This window comes from Varroa destructor, unplaced genomic scaffold (genome assembly GCF_002443255.2).
Source record: "Varroa destructor unplaced genomic scaffold, Vdes_3.0 BEIS01000004.1, whole genome shotgun sequence".
Lineage (NCBI taxonomy): Eukaryota > Metazoa > Arthropoda > Arachnida > Mesostigmata > Varroidae > Varroa > Varroa destructor.
The window spans coordinates 39,441,501-39,462,359 of record NW_019211457.1 but is presented as its reverse complement, the minus strand read 5'-3'; the positions used below and the strand labels follow the sequence as shown (position 1 = coordinate 39,462,359).

Sequence of the window (20,859 nt, the reverse complement as noted above, 5' to 3'; positions counted from 1 at the left end):
ATGGGCTGAGGTTTGCTGCTGTAGCTCGTTTTCCGCTTGGCACACCTAGATAACGTCGATCTCTATTTGTAAGCAATGAAATCCATGCTTACGTTGAAAATTACTAATCTTAATGTTTATAATGTAATAAGAGATAATTATCGCGACATGCTATTGTGTAAAAAGCTCGCGGAGCTGTAGACAGGCGTATGTCTGTAGCTTCACGAGTATAAACATGTCATCTAACAATTATTTACATTTTTATGAGTGAATACAAATATCTCTAAGCATGCTCTTACTGAAGCGCATCGATGCTACGCTTGCCAAGCTCGTCTCTTAATATATTTTTGCGGTCAAACATCGCATGGCAGACAGGCTTCCCAGCATCGGGAAGCTGCTCTTCCTGGTATCCGACTTTCTCCTCGTCTTCCCAACTCTGTCCAACGTCAGCTCAATATCCCGGCAGTTCTCCGTAGTTCTACAGTGCATCTTTCCATGGTTGTCAGACAGCCCACAGGCAGGATACAGCAGCATACGACTCAGGTCGAGGCCCTTATCTATGGCGAAAAGGACGTGGCGTTAGACGCGGCCGTCACAGCAACAGCAAAATTAAAGCCAAACCCTTCCTCTACCACCATCGCCACCAGGGCACGAATAGAACGGGGGAGGGGACCCGAAAGGAGTTCAAGGGTGCAATAAAGCGCCTACCATCGGTAGACGCCTGGCCAGCGCCCATCTGGCGACGACAAGCGAGGCCTACAAGCAGTTCCACCAACCAGACCAACCAGTATGGGCCAGCCAAGGCCTATGCTGACCTACACTTAAGCAAGCTGCTAGCGTGCACTGTTCACCCAATCACAATCCAAAGAGGCGAGTGGCAGACATGAGTTCGTGAGGAACAAGCGAACGCGCAGATCCACGCGAGATCTGCCCGGGCGAGTTGGGGTATGGGCAGAGAGAGTACTGGAAAAAGGACGGTAAGGGATTCGAGGGGGATTCTAAGCGGAAGGGGTACGTCGTGGTCGTAGTAGTAGTGTTAAGGCTACCAAAGCTGCTGGCACAAGCTTGGAGACGATGCGGAGAAAGCAAGCTGGCCAAGGAAGTGTGCTCAAGGGGACGAGGGTATCCTCGGGGGTATTCAATTAAGCGTCTTCAAATTGGGGCAGAAACGTAGAGAAACGAACGAAGAAACGAACAGAGGAAAACGAGCTAAAGAAAAGCGAACTGAAGGGAGGAAAAGTGAAGAGAGACCAACGAAGGATAGGAAAGGAGGGAGACAAGAAAGCCGAAAAGTAGAAGGCGAATTCAGCAAGCGCCACTGGCCTCCCCTTGTAGTCGCTGCCACAGTGGTGTCCTTATGCGGACCAAAGCTGGGGAATGGGGTGCATGGGGTAGGTGGGGTGAGGGACAACTGTCCGGGACTAACACATGGCATGCCTGTCTGCCTGCACTGCTTTGAGACCAACTGACGTCTAATAGCAGCAGTAGAACTCCTACTAGTACCAGTGTGAGCCGAGTTAAGGGCAACGGCAAAAGCAGCAGCAATGGCCGAATTGAAGAGGTACCCCAGTGGGAATGATTTAGACGTGAATAGGCGGGCTATGTTCGTTCAGGCTTTCCTAGCGAACTCCCTTACCACCGCTACCATCGGCGTCGCGGACCAAGTTGCCAAGAGCCGACCTGGTAGCCGACCTGGTGATGCAGATCAACTAAGAGAAGGGAGAACGCAGCGAACAACGAACGGTACGACGGCACGAAATAACCTGCCGATGCTGCTTCGCTTGGCCGTCTCTGTTGTTACTGCGGCTGTCTGCTTGCCTGTTTGTTCAGCTAGGCACAACTAGCGAGCTAGGCAGACAAGGCGACCTACGTTGCCTGACTTATGTCGACAGTCGGCAGTAGTTGGCGTGTCAGAACAGAAGTGGTTGAAGTCGCTCTCCCTTTGTACTACTACTGCTCCACAACTATTACTAGTGCGTATAAAGCTGCTAAAATGGAACCGGGAGCGCTCTCCTCTTTGCATCGAACTAGTGAACAGCTGAGCCGTCGGACGCGTCCTGGTTGTCTCAAGAAGTAGCCAAAGTTGCATCCGGGGGCAAAATGGGACCAATCGGTATTTCGCTAACTGGTGGCTCACAGATTTTTTCCCTTTTCGGTGAAACAACACACCCGGCCGACCGTTGTGCACTTGGCTATTGGTGCTGATGTCTTTTGAAGTAGCACGCTGGTGCGTGCGAGCACGCAGGCCTACCCAACGGCAACATGAGCTTTAAGTTAGCGCTCCTTTTCTCTTCGCAGAGTTGGTTGCTTCGCGTCGTTCCGTTCACCCAGCTGTATGTACTACGCACAATTGCAAGTGCTGTTACTAGCAATGTACCCGTGAAGCAACACCCAACACGTCCACCAGCCAATCCCTGCGAATGCTTCCTGAGTGTTATTCGCTCTCGTGCCACGCGAGTCTGAACCAACTTCAACGCAAGCGGGCGGCTCGTCTGTGTATACTAATCCTCCGTAAACACATAACCCTGCCAGGCGCATTCGTCCCGCCACCCTCTGGCTTCTTCTTGCCTCAAACTTCTCCAGCACCTATATGCTACTACCTTACGACCAGTGGCTGACAGCTTTAGGAACCATCAAGTTCCATCAGGCCACAGACAACAGCCTAGTAACATAGGACAGCCTAAACCGACTTTTGCTGCTGCAGCTACCCAGACGATCCGAGTTTTTCACGTATAGGGTTCCTACATGGCCTCTTTCTTTATTACATCTTAAGTTGAGACGCTCACTAAATAAGAAAGAACTATTACCATATTTATTTCCGGAAATTATCTACACCCCACTAACATATCCGATACATTGTGTTTTGCACGGGAAATTCCTATGGATTTCAGAGCCTTAACAAGCACTCTTGGTATTTGCTCGAACGAGTGTATCGCATGGTAACTACGACTGAAACGAAAAATGATTGATATTTGGTAGACTGATATCCTGTGGGTTCAGGAATCCTTCAAAAATAGCTAATGAAAAACAGATTTCTTCCCTCTCTACAAATAATAGTAACTCGACGGGTCATTTTACCAAGATTTTCCAATACACACCATATGAGGTGACTGCGGCTGCAGGAAAAATGTAAGTATGCATCTTGCTGGTCTGCCCTGAATGTCCTGTCTGTCTGCATTGAAAGAATGGTATGAGGAAAGCACCCAGGCGGAAGAGTGAAAGGAAAGCTATACCCTACTGTCCGAAATGGCGACCTGAAAGGCTTTTATTGTTTTCGCGCTTGCCATTCGCTCTAGCGTCCTCCCCCATTCTCTGTCCCGCTATTTCGCAATGGCCCATAGTCTGCGCTGGCAGTAAAGTGGGGTCTAGGCGACGCTTGGTTCGGCTGACGTTTGCTCTTGCTTACAGCTAGCCGGACGCAATTCTCGGCATTCAGATCATGTCCATGAGCAGTTTGAGAGGCGCGTGGCGGCGGCGGCGGCTGAACCAACGAGTCAGTCAAGCAAGCTACTTGTCTGTCCGTTTGCTCCAACCGTTGGTGTGCATTTGAAGTGATGCGCCAACCTGGACGACAGACACTAAGAGGAGAAAAAAAAGCAGCCAAACGATTGAGGGGCATTCGTCGGTGCGAGTCACTCCTTTTCAAGGAAACAGCAGACTACGAGGGAGAAAGAAGCAGACGGACGACCGGACGAACAGGGTATCAGGCACGGCGTTCAAGTTGTACACTTAGCGACGATCAAGGCGTTTCTTGATGCCCTCGTCGCTGGCTTGCTGACAAGTTTCCAAATGGTAGCGCCTGCGTGGAGTCTACAGCTGTTGTACAAAACCAGCAGAAGTGTTATGTCGAACGCGTAGGCAGCAACAGTTTCGCCAGATGAGTCAACAAGCCAGACGATACCGCAAGACGTGGCTAGCAAGCATTTCCGTCTCACTCTTTCCGGGTCGGCTATGGTATTAGATCTGTTTGAGGCGGTAGATGAGACAAGCTGCTTTCTCCCCATTTCAAGAGAGATAAGTTAGTGGCTTGACGGGAGCAATAGCAGTCGCAGGGGCGGCGGTTGAGACGCGGTGGATGGTAGGCGGAGGGCTGACTTGTCGGTGGTAGTGAGACGGATGTGTAAATTGTTAAACAAGACAGTGGGCAAATGTTGACATGACCCAAACAAAAAGTTTGAGTCCCCTCTTTTCGCATACTCCTTTTAATAAGGCAAGAACACTAGCCTCTTCTTTCTATCGTCCTGTCTTTCTAGTTCGGTTCTGTTTTCGTTTTTCTTGGCCCAACAGCGCAGCCCACGAATGACGCGGGTCGCCCGCAAAACGCTCCCAGCTGAGCCTCAATGACTGGTGTTAATGCCGCTGTGCGATGTCCGGCAAAGAAGATGCGAATTAAAATGCCAAATCTGAACACGAACGCTGCGATGCTACTCAGTCGGACAGCCCCTCAATACCTCTCTCTCTCTCTCTCTCTCTCTCTCTCCCTGTGTCGATCCTCTCAACTAGATAAGTAACGATGATGACCGATAAAATATTCTTTTCGGTCTAGTCTGTCGGACTTACTGATAGCAACGAATTTTTCCTGTCTTGTAAATATTCCTATTCCCCTAGATGTTGCCGGGTGTCTGAACGAGAGTAGTCACCGAGCATAGCACACCACACAATTATGGCAGGCGCCACTGCACTCCGTAGTGCAATACGAATGTCAGCTGAGGGCGACGTGTACCGTCCCTTCTGTTGCATCTCGGATCTGGCGACGACTGTGCCAGGCGGCAGCGGGCGTGGTCTTCCCCCGGGCTGCCTTCAGTTGCTGCGGAGCAGAAGAGTATAGCAAATAATAACTTTTCAAAGGGCTTCATCATAACCAACCCCTCATACCCTCACTCCTGCAACTCCCTCCAAGTTGAACGTTGCGCACTGAGTGGTACATGTTACTACGGCACCGTGCCTACCGATGGCACAGTGCTATACTCAAAGGACATTCAGCAGGGCAAATTCGAAGGCAAGCTTTGCCGGGATCAGATTAGGGGGACCAAGAAGAGGCCTAGAAACGTAGAGACCCGGAAAGCGGAGGGGCCGCTAGGCGTAAAGTTCTAGCGATGCTTGGATGGGGGTGTCACTGCTCTATGGGATTAGCAATGGTAATTAGACGCTGCCATTCGCTGGCGCTACTGCTGATGATGCTGCTAGTGCTGCCGCTGTGGCTCAGCTGCCACATTGAACAACTCCTCTTCGCTCTACATCACAGTTGTCTCGCGCTCCATCGAGATAGAATAGAAGGCGAGACGGAAGACTAGGGGGCAACGAGAAAAGTGAGCAGGAGCTATCGGAGGATTGTAAGAGGGCTGGGAAGGCTAAAGCTGGCAACGATGACAACATGCGCGGGCGTCGAGACAGATAGAACAGGCAAGGAGCAACGCAGACGTGACCCAACGTGGTGGCAGCCGCAGGAAACTCTAGAGTCGAACCCACTGATCCTTCCCCTATTTTTCCTTCTGCTGCTAGCGCCGCTACTCCTCTTCGATTCGGTGTCAACGCTGCCGAATAAGGTTGCACTCCGATGAGCAAAGGGATAATGCGCCAGACATGAGAATGAGCCCAACATTGCTCGCTTAACGCAGCCTCACACACTAACGGTTGGCTCGCAGTAGCCACCAATGGGATGCACGCTGAATGCATGCACGGCCTGATGACCACTGTTCTAGATTGCTCTTGCTACTAGTGCTGCTACTTTTGTACTTGGGCGTACAGCCTGCTCTAGGCTGCACAGGGTTGTTTGTTCCCGCTCCGCCGCTTGAGCGGCTGGTCGGTTCGCATATGAGACCAAGGAGCCAGTGTACCTACCAGCAGCGATCAGTGGACCAGACGAGTGAGTGTTGACATTTTTGCATACAGATTAGTCGGAGGTAGTACATACTGTGGCGGCGATGCTATGGCAGTTGTCCTAGTGGCGGTAGTGGAAATAGTCGTGCGCCAGTAACTACTGGGACAGTGACTGTGAGGGTGGCCACACGATGTTCAGCCAAAGGATGCGGTTTGGCTGGGCTCGGAAAGCGAGGCCATGTGACTGGGTAGAAGTGAACCTACTGCCGCTGCTGCTGCTGTTGAGACCAAGCACTTATCCACGATGAGGTCAACGTTGGCGCCGACCTGGCTGTTGGGTAGGCCTGACGGGTCTGGGGAGTTAGTTTTAGAGTGTGCACTGTCAGATGGCTATGGAGAGGCAGCTGTACAGTGGCCACTGTTGCTTTTGCATCGCCCAGCTGCTAAGTAGTATCCCAACAGCCACCGAGTCCTAGTTGCTTGCAGGCTTGCTTCTCTACTATTCATGTTCGTGCCGTCTCATGTAAGCAGGACGGCCGAGGCGGGCCGAAGGTCATGCGAAGGAAAGCTCGTATACGAGATAGTCCCGAAAAACACAGAGGAAAGAGATGCTTCTGCAGAGCCGCCCGGAATAGGAAAGCATACACAGATTCTGAATCGTTGATGAAGACATTTTGCAGTTCGCCATGGAACTGGGTGGTTGTAGCTACAGATAACTAGCAAACCGCGGGTTTCAACGACTACAGAACATGGCCTCGGCTTCCTACCCACAGTCAAGCTCCTTTCAAAACTCGACGTCGGTTGAGACATTAGAGACACCGCGCTACTGAGTCAACAGGGTTCAGTCAACGTCCTGGTCTAGTCGACGTCATCATGGAACCTACAACAGCATGAGTCCATACTCATTTACCCAAAAGAGAGAAGGCAGGACCGCCGTCTACGTACATGAGGCATAAACATACGCGTTGCGCCCTCAACCAGTAGGATAGGTTAGTATAGGGAAAGTCTAAGTTAATTCCGACAAGACAGAAGCGCTTGCTCTTAACTTCAGTGAACCCGTGTTCTCGAGCATACAACAGCGGCTAATAAATTAATGTTATCTAGTTATTTCCTTCAGCTTTTTGATGTTAAGCTTTTTCCAGTATAGTTTGTGTAGGTTAAACTTTTAACACACAGAGACCTCTTTTAAATGGCAAAGACAGCGGCGTGTCAACGGTAAACAGTATTTTCAACGATGTTATTGGTAGGATTCGTTTTATCTTCGCCGCTCAATGCATTGAAGCTAAAACCGTTTATGGAAAAGACCGGATGCACGCAAACTGATGCGTGCCGATACTAAACGAATCAAACTGTGCAACAAGACGCTACGTCACACTGTCATCCATTCGTTTGTTGCCAGCACGTTCTTCAGCTACGCCTGGTATAGCGCTACCGTGCCGCGAAAACCTGGCCTTTGCGGCGATCAATTAAGCATTTCTCATTAAACTTTTTAAGGACGAAACAGGAGCGAATAGCAGTCAATGAAAAGGCTTTGTTGGCGCAGGACACGATTACTGCACGCATTGTTAATGGTATAGCATAAAGATAGATAGATACGAGGCAAATACACTCAGGTTAACCCGAGCGAGAGTGTTATATATGGTGTGTGCATATATATCTTCTAAAGTACGGTAGGAGAGAACTAAACAGCGATGTGTTTAATTTGTTAATTGTTGTCTGCATTTGGAAACAATGATGACAAGTATATGTTTTCGTATTTTCTCTATTCTCGCTTAATTTTCGTTTCCCTGGTAAACGCCTTTAAAACGGTAAAAAATGTTACCTCATTTTCGATAAAAATAACGTAGAAACATATAACAACGACGGTAGTTCTTATGCATATATTCGTTCATCTGGACAGAATTTAGCTTGACGTAGGCGGACATCACAGGCGCAAATGCTACACACTATGTATATACTCATACAGGTAATGAGCCTGCGTTTAGAAAAATAAAAATTACGAGTTTGACCTCGGCTAGAAGAACTTTGCGATGCGCAACAAGCCTGGCGAAACGTTTGAAGAAGGCAACGGCCTGCATCATTGCAGATTGTGGTAACGGCCACAATGCCGTCGGTCACGGCAGAGGACTATGACATGCTATGAGACTTGTCCGGCAGCTTGGCCTGGCTGCCTTTGACCTCAAACCGTAACCCTACTCGAATTACAAATGACTTTAAAGCATCATTAAACGTCGTCACGCTTCTCTCCTTCGTTCTCTCAGACCCTTTCTTTGGTTATATGTCTCTGCCTTGGCTGTTCGCCGCTATAGCAGCCTGCTGTATCATGTGGCTCAACAGGGGCAATGGTGGCTGCCCCTGCTAGGCAAAGCTACAGCCACGCTCGGGAGCGAGCACCCAATAGGATGAGTTCGCGTCAGGTTTCATAAACCGCTCCTGTAAAATGTTTGTGAAATGTGAGTGCGCGTGACGCAATCCCACGAGCAGCTCGCGTCTGTCGACCGAGCGCCTGCACAAGCACGTTGCTTGACGCGGTTGTTTTAGCAGGTCTTCATCGCTCGTGCTGCCGAGAAGGGCTGCTGCTTCCGCCGTCGCCGGGAGCTAGCGCGCACATCGTTCGCCAGCCAGCTCACCATTTACTCGTCGCTTCGATGTGAGCTGGGATGAAGAGCACTACGAAAACGCTGGGTAGAACCAGCCACACGGGACCTAGAGCGGCGGTAGACCGCGGGCTGCCAGCGCTACCGAGGCACCATCGTTGAAATTCGAGTCCTCATTAAAATTTGCCTTTCCTTTTTCACTTCGGAAGCCGGCCGCTGGTGAAGCTGCCGCTGGTGAAGCCGGCCGCTGGTGAAGCTGCCGCAGCTATCGTTACTGAAGAAGAATCAAGCCTCTGTTGAAGTACGCTCTTGTCATTAGGTCGAGATACTGTGCACTGAATACAGCAACGACTGATGACGAAGAAATGAACAAACCTATTAGAAATTATCGAATAATACTAACTAAGTTAACAAAAAAAAACTAAGCCAAATGTTACTCGTTCGTAACCGTCCATTTTTCCAGACAGAATCCAGCTTGGCACATCAGACGGCTCAAGACGACCATTTCCAAGAAGCTAATATATGTCTAGCGATGAATAAAAACACCTCTATAAGAAACAGCATAGATTTATGCAGAATTGTGCCGCGAAGCAATGATTTGTCCGATAAGCTTATCCAGTAGTGCTATCAAGATAGTGGAAATAATCTATAATTTAATTTCTAACCTCCGAACATAGGACCTAATTATCAGTAGACTGATTAACCGTATACTGGAAGATGCAGCTTATAGTAAATAATCAAAAATAGAGGTGTCTGTATTGAAGTGTAAAAGTTACGAGCAATGCACAATCCTTAACAATCAAGACTGGATACATCTTAGTGTAAGGTATTTCTCCTTTTTACTTGATTTTAAACGATGATTTCGTATAGCATCTGAAGAGCTTCGTTGTGCTACTAATTCTATAGAACAGTGTATAAGTGTCTATTTAAACGCGACATCGAACAGAAAGTTAGTAGTTACGTTTTACGTCTAAGCTTCGCTATTACGTTAAGGGAAATTGGGACGAAGGTTAATATACGACGGCATGCAAGCGCCATCTCGTGCGTCAACGCCCGCCCGTCTACCTCAACGGCAGCCAATAATAACACAGCTCCGTCTAACGCACTACAGTACTACCAATAATCAAAAGATGCAACGCGTTTTGATGGCGAAAAGCGACACAGTCAACGAAACTTTCTCAGGGGGCAATGTTTTCCGCCATTGCGAGCCTCTCACTGTTTTGCCACAATGTCGGATGGATAGATAGGGCTAAGGCCTAATAGCGGTCTCGTGACGCCTGGCTCATGGCTGTGTCCTGTCGTTGCGATCGTTATTAGGGTCATGGCAGCGGTAGTGATGCTGATCTCTGTAGTCGTGAGACAATACTCTTACTAGAAACTGACTAGCCACCATTACAGTTACTATTAGATAGCTTGGCCCAGTCCTGTTTGTAGCGCCGTTCGAAGCGCTGGCAGCTCTGCTGCAAAAAGCGGAAGCCGCGAGGAGATACATACACATCAAATGCAGTACACCGTCATCTATCAAGATATCCTGCCGCTGCTGCTGTAGGCCTACACAAGCGGCCGTTTCGGCATCCGTTGGCCGCAGAACCAGTCCGGTTTAGCAACTCGTACCAAGCCTGCCTCTGCATGCACAAACAGCTAGCAAAGACCAGAGAAGCACTACAGAAACAGCATAGAATTTTCGCACTAGTTCGCACGAGAAACAGCAGCAGCAGCAGCAGCAGCAGCAGCAGAGTTAGAAGCAACGACGCCCAACGGTTCGCTCCCCTAACCCGCCCGCGTGGACCGCCATTCCCGATTCCTTGCTGGACCCACTGTACCTCCTCCCCCCCTCACCACCTAACCGACTGACGCGGCTGCTCTCATCCAAAAGGTCGTCCATCATCCCCCTCACTCTCATTTTCTCATCTACCCTTACCCGAAACCCAAACTCGCAGAAGCACCAAGCGATTTACCCAGGTTCTACCCCCCGTCTTGTCGCCCAGTGAATTACCGCCTCCGCTTACCGCCGTAGATGCTTAGCCGACGGAAAAGAACCAAGAGCAGCATCTGCAGCTTCAGCAGCAATGCAAGTAATAGCAGCGGGCGCAGTTGTAGCAGTAGTAAGTAATCGTCAGAAAGCTTTGCAGCGTATATAAATAGGTTTTATTCATTTTATATAGGTTTATTTATTAAGGTCCAGAATCGTGAAATATTACACCCAGTTGCACTGATTCGCTCATGCCTAGATGCTATTGGAAGTGGTGGCTAACGAAGATTCTGATCTGGTTCCCTGTATGGTGCTTCCTGAAGTTCCCATAAACAGGCTGTCTTCTATCCTTTTTAAGCTTTGCAAAATTTCTCTTCTTGGGCAGTTTACAGATGATGTTGTGGGTCAGTATTTCACAGCGGGAACCAGTGTCATCTTGGTAAAATATTAAGCGCGCTTGTCCCTTTAGAGGTTCACCGTTTCGAATCTCTGGACCTTTGTCTGTTTACTTTTCCTTTTGACTCATTTTAGACCGCAGAAAAACATTTAATGGCAATTTAAAGGGGTTTAGGAATAGAGCGACAGCTGGAATCAAAGTAGCAGTCCCAGGCACCGCCACCAGCATCCTCGTCTCGATGGAGGAATGAATTTGCTTGCCGCGAAGACGCAACCAATTTACTTCAATCGCGACGTGCCTAGAAAATTTAAATAGTTGTTACTCTGCTGGCTACTGATGCTGTCACTACTCGCGATTCCGTCCTACAACCCCGATCTGCCTGCCACGTCTCCCACCAGACCAGCGACGATTACAGTTCATGAGAGGCAAGTTCGCGGCCGCTTGTTCCCATCATTCAGTATAACCATCATCGGTTATATTTTGCCTTTGCCTAACTTTTTGCTTAATCGTTCTGCATCCCCCCCCCCCTCTTTGCCTCTGCCGGTCCTGGTTGCAGGATTTCGTTGCGAACTGAACGAAGCAGGATCATGTCAGCAGGAGACAGCTCTTTTCTTGTAATTTTGCTGTTTTATCCGTATGCGTCGCCTCTAAAGCCAAATCCAGCTTCATGCATCTAGCGGAAGATTGCATCCGATCCAAAAGCATTGGCGAACGGAAGCAACGACCGGCGTTGAACGGCACAGTCTAACAGTTGGTGGAGTCGGTCTTGGCTTGATGGTTGCTACCACTAGTGGCGCTCTGGCGACAGACTGCGACGACACTGGCTCGGACTGCCGCCTTCAGCAGCTCTGCATGCAAGTCTAGGCCGAGCATCGGTGGTCGGGCAGGCGGGCACACAGCCAACCATTCGGCTGCTTCAGCCAGCACCATCGTTGCCTCTGCTGCTGCCGTTGCTGAGCATGGATCAGGGTGGTTCTCTTCTTTTCCTCGGTCTGAGACAGTGATGGATCGTCGCATCAAAGAGAAATTAGCTCATCAGTGACTCACAGGGTTGGGAGAGACGCGTCGGATCTCTTCTCTAGGCTAGCTGCTAGGATTGCTGCTTTTGCTGGCGGATAGATGTTTCAACCGGAGAGTTACAACAGCAGAAGTAGCAAAACCGACCACCACAATCGCCGTCGCCCGACGGGGAGACCCAGCAGCAGACAAAACGACCAAGCTTGGTGCTGCCAATGCTGCTGCTGATGATGCGATCATGGATGGGGGTATTCTGTATGAAAGCGCAAAAGCGAGCAGCGGCAGATCGCCGCCGCCGTCGCTATAGCTGATCGCCCCCGAGAGTTTCGCGCACATTGTCCTACAACAACAGCAACGACGACGACGACGACGATGATGAGGATGACTTTTCTGGGCAGGGGAAAGCCACCGGAGCTGGAAACAGTACAGTCTGAGACTGGTTGGCTGGCGCCGCCGGAGTCGCCGTCGTCGCTACTCTTTGCCAATTTGGGTGGCGAACAGGGGATCAATAGCAGAGGGCAAGGAAAAGAATAGGTGCAGCGGTACATTCGTAAGGAGGGAGACATTTCATGGACAACTCCTGATCCTAACTCAAACTTGCCATCTCCCTGGGGAACGCGGAGGTCAACTTCGCACCTTCCGAAAAAGCAAAAGCTAAGGCTAGCGAAAAAAAAACGACGCAATTAAGCCAACCCACCGGGAGCGAGCAATACGGTTAGCTTATTGATCACGGCCTACAATATCAGTACAGTTACTACCACTATACGGTACCTATACGATACGGGAAGTCAGCCTTGATGATGCGCAAACGCACGAAACTCTAAGGCCCCACCGAACTCATTCGGTATTAGTGTTATGAAATCCCCCTTTGCCTTCAAAATGCCATTGCGTCAAAGGATAATAGGGTACCTAGCACGTTTCATTAAATTATATTGTTTACGTCAACTCTTCATTTGCATGCATGCGTGTAATAAGATTGAAGTCGAAAATTATACCAACCGAAATAAGTAGGTAATCCTCATTTCGAGCGCTTTATCTATATTTCTCGTTAATAGGACAATAAGTAGCTGTTCGTAAATGCTCTAACTACTATATAGCTACATTATTAAATAATAGCGAATCCATAGCTATCTCGATTTGATTTGCGCTTTATATCCCGTTGCGACTTAGTGATCGTCTGTTTACGTTTGCGATATCTTCCAACGGAGTAATGATTTCAATTAGGGAGTATCATTTGGTAGCAATGAATGAAATGAGTCCGCTTCCCTAATGTCGAGCATTGCACACAATCATCATGCAGCTGGCTGTCTTAATCTGACGCGTTTGTTCCTCCTACTACTACACGCGGGTGCCATCTCTGAGGTTCGAATATCTTACCTCGATTAATACAAGTCTAGCGAGTTTATACAATGTGAATTCAGGAGTATCAATGACCATTGCGAAGTCTATCTAAAGTTTTAGTGAAACCTATTTCATTGTTGCCTCACCGTCCAAGACACCACTGGGCAAAACAACAAAAAGCTCTATTTTACCCAATTTTTTTTATGGACAATTTAGTCCAAATGCATCGGCTCTCCCAGTCTACAAAAAGTGACATCTTTACGGATCGATTCGCACTCTGATACAATGAAACTGATTGCCCGCGAACACCTTGGCGTCATTGAAAGCATACGTGATCTAATCAGGTGACAGGGAAGTCGACTAATTCCAAGTAGGTTCCTCCCAAGACTTGGCCGACCGGTTGCTAGATCGGCCAACGTGCTATGGTTCGAATACAAAGAGCAGAGAAAAGGCAGAACCCAGCGTCATAGGGGTACCAAGAAATACGGGCTGACTGACAATGAGCGAGTGGCCCTCAATGGTGGCGCCCTCAGTGACTGACCGGTTAGTCATCTTGCTTTCTTTCGAGCGTCTCTGCGGAAGCTTTTAGAAACGCACCAACATCAGGGACCTCGACGCCAAAGTCTAGGCGCGGTCGTATCACCCCCTATCTCTCCCCTTCTCTGGTGTCTCTCCCGCGCGACTCTCTGACTTTGATGGATCGCTGAGTGTAATAATAATAGAAGCATATTAACCCTTGCATGCCGTTACCCCATCTAGGAGCAGCTAGGCTCTGCGAAAGCTCGCTCGCACAGCAACGGTACCGTCACCACGAAACGGGATTGCATAGAGAACGTCGCGGAGTAGAATCTCTAGATTTCCCCACCCGCTACTGATCGCCAGTGGCTGCCGCTGCTGCCGTCGGTACTATGAGATCCTCGATAGGGTAGGCACTACATGCCATGTATAGCTGACCGGTATCCAGCTGTCTAGTCGGTTTAGCTCAGCATTTCGGTGGCTACGAGGACAACATACGCTCTACTGTGGGGTTCTAAATCGCTAAAGATCGGCTGGTTGATTCGGGATAGGCACCGTATATGACTCCTACGCATGTTCGTTCAAACGTCAGCGCGTCGAACATCCGTTCGATGCGTTAAAAAAGCCGGCAGTAGAAGAAAAGCAGTAGTCTGACCAGGTGAGCTGAATGAATTGAAAAGTATTGTCCAAATCCAGTCAACTTGTCTCTCGTTAAGTCACCCCGTGTTGAGCCAGTACACACACACTCGTCTCTATTAAAAATAGCCCTGCATGATGATATATTACGTGGAGCTTTCGCAAAAAGCAAGAAACCAAAAACCAGTAGAGATCATAGATGGTCTGCATAACGATGGGACTTAGCTTACTTCTTCTTCTGGAGCAGCTATATTTAATAACTTAATAACTGTTATCAACCGTCTATGGAACTGAAATACTATGATGTTAGCCATGTCTAAGCGGTCTATGCCTCACCAACAATAACGTCTCAAAGCTTTTTTTTTTGCTGTACTTTGATTAATGCACCTTTATATGGCCAGAAGCAAACACCCACAATTTGGCCAAAGGTCGTTCTGTGATATCGATCATATCGAAGCTGATTAGTACGTTGCTTTTTTTAGCAGTGTCCTGAAAGGGTTGCGTTATCCTCATTGCATGCACTGAATGGACATTCGAGTATTCCAGACATCAGTGTTGTTTGTCTGTCAGTTCAAAAGCTTCGTCAAGCTTCAAATCAATTTATTGGCAATACGGTAGACCGTCGTCCTGCTGGCGCTTGATTTTCATTCAGTTATATTTTCCTCCGTCAATCTGTATGCCTGATGATAGGTCACAGCTCGTCGACCGCCTATGTACCAGGCCCCGATTTTTTGGGGTCCTCGGAAGAGGTTCCTTTTCGGACAATCTTATGTAATATTTAGAAGGATAGGGTAATTTTAACGAAAAAGAGATTGTCTTCAAGACATGCCGGTGTTATGCAAAAAAATGGCTTTTACAACATCGTCGTTCAATTGACTTTTGCTCAACTCACTGATCCAAATGGCCCCCTCGAATGTTCAAAGAACGTTTGTCCAGTTAGATGACTTAGCCGAAAGGTAGCAGGTGTGACAGATCCCTTTGGGAATCTCCCGTGTATATCCATGTTTACTTCGACATACGGTTAGAACGTCATTCGCGGCGTCGGCAGCAGCTAAAGTTGCTCGCGCGCTATAATTACACGCATTTTGTAGTTCACCTGGTGTGCGTGTTTGAGTTTATAAGGCGAGGGGGGATAAAGAAAGAAGTGACCTATAGAGGAAGAAGGGGTGGTAAGACGGCCCGGCTGGTAGCCCTCCCTCGATCGGTGGTCGGCCAGTAAGCTATCAGCCATCTCATTCAAGTGTAGTGTGGCTTTCTCTCTTTAATTTCTTTAGTCTGTAAGCATGCTAGTGCGTTCGTCGGCACGCGTATACTCGTTTGAGGATGCGTATGTGTGTGTCGGTGATGTGAGAGCGCATTTATACGCGAGTCACTGCCGCGATGGCTTATCCTTGTAGTGTGCATATGATCAAGTTTAGAATGACTACTCGTCCCTCTTTGCGCACTACCCTTGTCGGTAGGTCGTACTGCCGCTCCTATAGCTTCGTTCGACGGGTCGCTTGCATGACTTGGCTGCCTTTTCAGTAGCGGCGTCGCTGTCGGCAGAAAACTTGCTGCCCACGGGGCTGGGTTGCTACGCCAGTTTGCTCGAAGATGCAAAGGCCGTGTGTGGTCTTGAGGCAACGCTTGCCCTGTAAGCGGCTTGGCAATCCATCATGGCGTCTGCTGGTACTTCTACTGCCTCTACAGCCACCCTAGACAGAGCGGCAGCGTTCAGCCCCCCTGGTTTCATGGAGCGCAGTAGCGGCTCGGAACGGACGATAGGCCATAACAGCATGAGGACTACATACATGCTTGTTTGAACAACAGTTTTTAGGCTAGCGTTCGTTCTAGCAACGCGAAGGACTCGGCGACGAGGAGTGAGCTGGGGCCGCTTTGTGAGGAAGCCATCCCAAGACACGCAAGCCGGTAGACGGTTGGGCGACTTCGGCCGAGAGCCCGGTTCACTCCAGTTTTGAAAGCTGCCGTGTGGTCGTGATTTGCCTGCTGGCAGAAGGGGTCGGGGGCGAATGGCACTTAGTGGCAGATCAGTGAGAGACAAGCCCAACGGAGAGAGGTGAGGAGGGGGGGAGGGGGAGATCGAAAGAAACAGAAAGAGTGCGAAACGAAGAGAGAATAAACCGGGTTGCCGGTTGAGTCACTCACAGCGTTAACTCCTCCGCATCGGTGACATTGCAAGTTACTCGAACAGGGGGGGGGGGGGGGAGTTTGGTCGGTGATTGTGACAGCAACTTATATGCTGACCGAAACAATGTCGGTACTAGCTGCAAAGGCTAGCCTATCGTTGTCGAACTGTCCCACAATACCTAGATCGGTGCTCAAAGACAGATAGATAAAAGTCGTCTTTAGAATCTGTCCTCCTCCGCAAAGGTCAAGAAAGAAGTAGCGAGAGGAGAAAGGAAATAGGCCACAAAGTTCCTACCTGTTTGTCCTATGCTTTCTAGCAGCTTGATGTACATCCGAATAGAAACTATAGCAGCATTAATGACAGCCACAACAACAACTGGAGCAGTAAAAACATTACTCAGTGAAGTCAATGTTACGCTGGCCAGATTTGGAGATGTTGCAGACATCCGTTAGTGCTGGGTCGCGACCCCCAACTCGGGTGAGTAGGATGGACAGCCACGCTATACATGTAGCCCTGTTTGCACGATGCCGTGTACCAACTTGCAGCGCAAACTCTTAACTCAGTCACAAGTGGTACCAGTAAGAGCAACCAAGAAAGCCATCAGACTTTTATCCACCGTGAACAGCTTTACGGAGAAACGTAAATGCGACGCCTGAGGTAGCCAGGCGCAGTAGCGGAAAGAGGTATTCCCAGAGGTCAAATGTTCCAGCGCGGCATTGTGTACTGGATGCACCGTGGCAACCGCTACCGCAGCAGCGGCCGCAGGGGCGTCACTCGAGGCTCGAGGGTCGACTTCAGAGTTTCGAAACTCGATTTATAAAACAAGGCCCTTGACTACCCCCGTTTTCTCGGTTTGTTACCGGCTTTGCTTTGTGCCCCGACGTTGTCGAACGAGTTGAGGCCATGGCTATCCACCAATGAACAAACGTTACTTGGGGAACTGCTAAACTATCTCGTATGGCAACATGTACACCTCACTCCATACGCAGAGGATTACAGCGGACGATTGCGAATAATCATTAATGCGCGACAGCTGCACGATTCTACGATTTAAACAACCTATTCGTATAAAGTTACAGAAGCCATCTACAGAGTACAGCTAAATGTACCTTCAGATGTGGAAGAAAGTTAAGAAGAACTTAATTGTCTTACTTGACATAAACATCGATGCCCTAAGGTAATTACCCTAGTTGAATTAGTTACTAATAGGTATACGTAAGAGGTTACCGCAACAATGAAGCACATCCATTTATGCGCCGCGTTACATATAGTGTGACGTGAAAGGAAGAAAACACATAGTGTTCTCTACGACTTCTCACGTTGTTGCAGGCTTTCAGGTAGATGATAATTGTTTTTCTCCCTCGCCTCTTAGCCTCTACCTTTCATATATTGAATCACCCGGATTTTAACTATAAGGGACTGCGAAGGGATCGTGCGGTATAACTGGGCTTACTTCGATCCGGAGCCAAAACTCACGAAGAGCAGGGCTTACATTCCGTGCTGTTAATCTTAATGCAGAATACTGTATGTCGTATTGATTTTTCCCACCGATTGCCGTTACACAATGACATGTAGGTTCACGTTGCCTTTTATGGACGGAGAGACGCGCAAGACGTGTTGTTTGTTGCAGTGATCACGCCTGCCGCCGCAACCGGCGTCTTGTTTTTATGAGGATTATAAGATGATTGCTGAATGAAGCAATTGCCTGAGTAAGACAAAGGTTAAATGTTTCTTTTAAGGATCTAATTGTTCACTGTCCTTGCCACTTGTCCTGACTTGTAGGATGTCTGCTTTATCCTTGCGGATACGGTGATGTCAGCGACTATAGTCATGTGCAAAGGGTACCGACTTTGGTGCATAGCACGACAATAGCGGCGGCCATAACCATCGCCATGAACAACACGTTCTGCGCCTATCTTCATCCGTACGAGGCACAAGAATCATAGGTCCATATATCATTAATGCAATAGACCGGATGGCCAACAACCGATGAAAGAAATATAGCAAATAGTACTTCATATTGAGACTGATAGTTCGCAATGTAAGCTTGCTTTTCGCGGGTTTCGGTGAGGAACTGAATATGCCCAGTTATAACGCGAGCCCCCGTCTGGATAATCGCGGTAGTAATTCCTCAAGGTTCAGGGTGCAGGGAGCAGAGGCTAAAAGTCAGCTGCGAGCTAAGCTCCCCTTTTATATATACGCTTACTTCAAATATAACCTTGGTTTACGCAGGTTTTAGCAGCGGTTCCAGCATATAGTCGTTGTTTAGTATTCGTTTTCATTTTGTCCGCTTCTAAATCCGACAGAACTTCTCTAGCATTGCGCAGCCTCATCATTGAAAATGTGCGTATGCAACCCCTATATGTATTCCTGTGCGGTTACGCATACGCTGCCATATAGCAGAATACTTTCGTACTCGGGCAAAACCTCTCTCTGTCTCTTTAGCGCTGTGGCCGACTTGGTCGCATCGCGCATACGCTACATCGTTTTCTTTGCTTCTGTTTCTCTCGTCGTCGGTGGGCTGGATAGCGGTTCGGCATCGGTTCGTCGACGTGCGTTATCGGTGGTCGAAGGATGAAAGCGAGGTCGCAAAATAAAGAATGATCTCAATATGTTTTGAATCGTCTTTCGTTCGCCGATTCCCAACATTCCCGCCGCTTCGGCAACCATCGCCGCCGCCGCCATCGCTGCTCTCGCGGCCATCGCCGTTCTTTCTCCTCTTTTCTCTCTATTTGCCGCTTTACCTTCTCTCCGTATTTTTCCTTCTGATCCGAAGTCCTTGCAGAGAGACCACCAGAACCCCCGGTCAGCAGATCCGAGACTTATTCTCGCAGACTGAGTCGTTTCACTACTCTAGCCCACCAACCTCAAGCCCAGCAAAGCAGACCACCCTATTTTCCCCAAGCTCGATGCTCATTCCCCATCCTACACCCTTGACATCCCTGTTTCTTGGCCAGACCTACCCCTATTGCTCTCCTTGGTCCTACCCTTTGGCTAGCAGCCCTACCCGGCCACGTCTTGCTATACTGTTCTCTGGTCGGCTCGCTCAGTCGCCCACTGCCTACCGATCTCCCAATCCAAAACTGGCGGGAACAGCCCGTTTCCCTTCCCCCCCCCTGCCGCAAAACATTTTCACTGCTCCACTCGTTCCATCTGTGCGTTCGTTCTCCCTCATCGTTCCCGCTTCTTCCGCAGCTGCTACTAGGCGATTGGAAGACCGCCGCTGCTTACCCCCGGCGGCGCCACTCACCACCCGAGCGCCTCCACTAGTAGCAGCACTATCACCATTGCCTGCTAGCACTAGCACCCATACTATAGAGGAGGCAGCTTGGTGCTGCTAGAGCTGCTTTTGCTGTTGGCTCTACAGCTGCAGGCAGGCCCTTTCCCTGCAGTGGAGCAAACTAGAGCCTGGCGCTTTGGCGCTTGTGCTGATCCTTCGGCTTCCAATCTCTCGTTTTTCTCGCTTTCTTTCATCGTCGTCGTCCTCCCTGGCTTCTCCTCTCCCGTTTTCCACCACTTCGCCCTTACGTGCGTTCCTTCAACTACTTCCTGCTGATTCCCCCTTTTCCCAGCTGAGCGTAGGGAGCAGAAGCAAGCAAGCTATGTGTGGATCTGCTGCTGGAACAGCTCGAGCAGTAGGCACAGTGTTACTGCAGCTGCTGCTTCTGTTGCTGTTATTCAGCCTCAATTCGCAGCTTGAGCAGGCTGGCCCTGCTGTAGGAGCGGGGAACCATCCACCACTAGAGGGGCAGTAGCTGCAGGACAACCTCTCGCAAACCTGGCTAGACGTCGACGCTGCTTCGAGCGCTGAGACGAGTTAAGATGGGACCGGACTGAAACGGAAGGCCTCAAATAGACAAGGCAAAGCAGTATGCGCAGGCATTAGGCGTAGCGTACGCAGGCGAGGACGATTAAGGCTGATAAAGATCGGTCGTGACGAATTATTCTCTACAACGCATAAGCGCTGTTTTTACTGATATAGATCGTTGCTCCTGCAGCGGAATAACAGAGGCACCGCTAGGAATCAACACTCGAAAAGTTAGTGTATAACCAAATATTGACATCTATATATTGCAACAGGGCCGAGACAATGATCGTTTAGAACAAAGCATTAAGGACTAGTTGTAGATCGAGTCTGATCAAGGAAACTAAGATCAAGAACTAAGAAACTTTGTGACCAGGTCTTTAAATCACATTTACCTGTAGGTTCGCTAAACAGATACAAATATCTTTAGTGAACACTTTAGCCTCAGAAAAAGGAGCCGCTAATAAAATTATGCAGCAACTGGTCACCTGCTATCCACAGCAAGAGGCCATGGAGCGCTCGACCTTGCCCAACCTAGATCGATCGCAGCTACGCAGGGATGCATAAAGTATCTATCTGATTTGCCGCCGTCGACTCATCCTTTAGCAGAATAGTCTTGAAGTGCGAAGTATTTTATAGCTGAAGCTGGGA

General features: G+C 49.1%; 1 protein-coding gene across 9 annotated transcripts in view; it reads right to left on the bottom strand.

Annotated features, from left to right (window-relative positions):
• Window positions 1-20,859, bottom strand: part of LOC111249422 (uncharacterized) — a 195,007-nt gene that overhangs the window by 54,505 nt on the left and 119,643 nt on the right. The window lies entirely within an intron of this gene.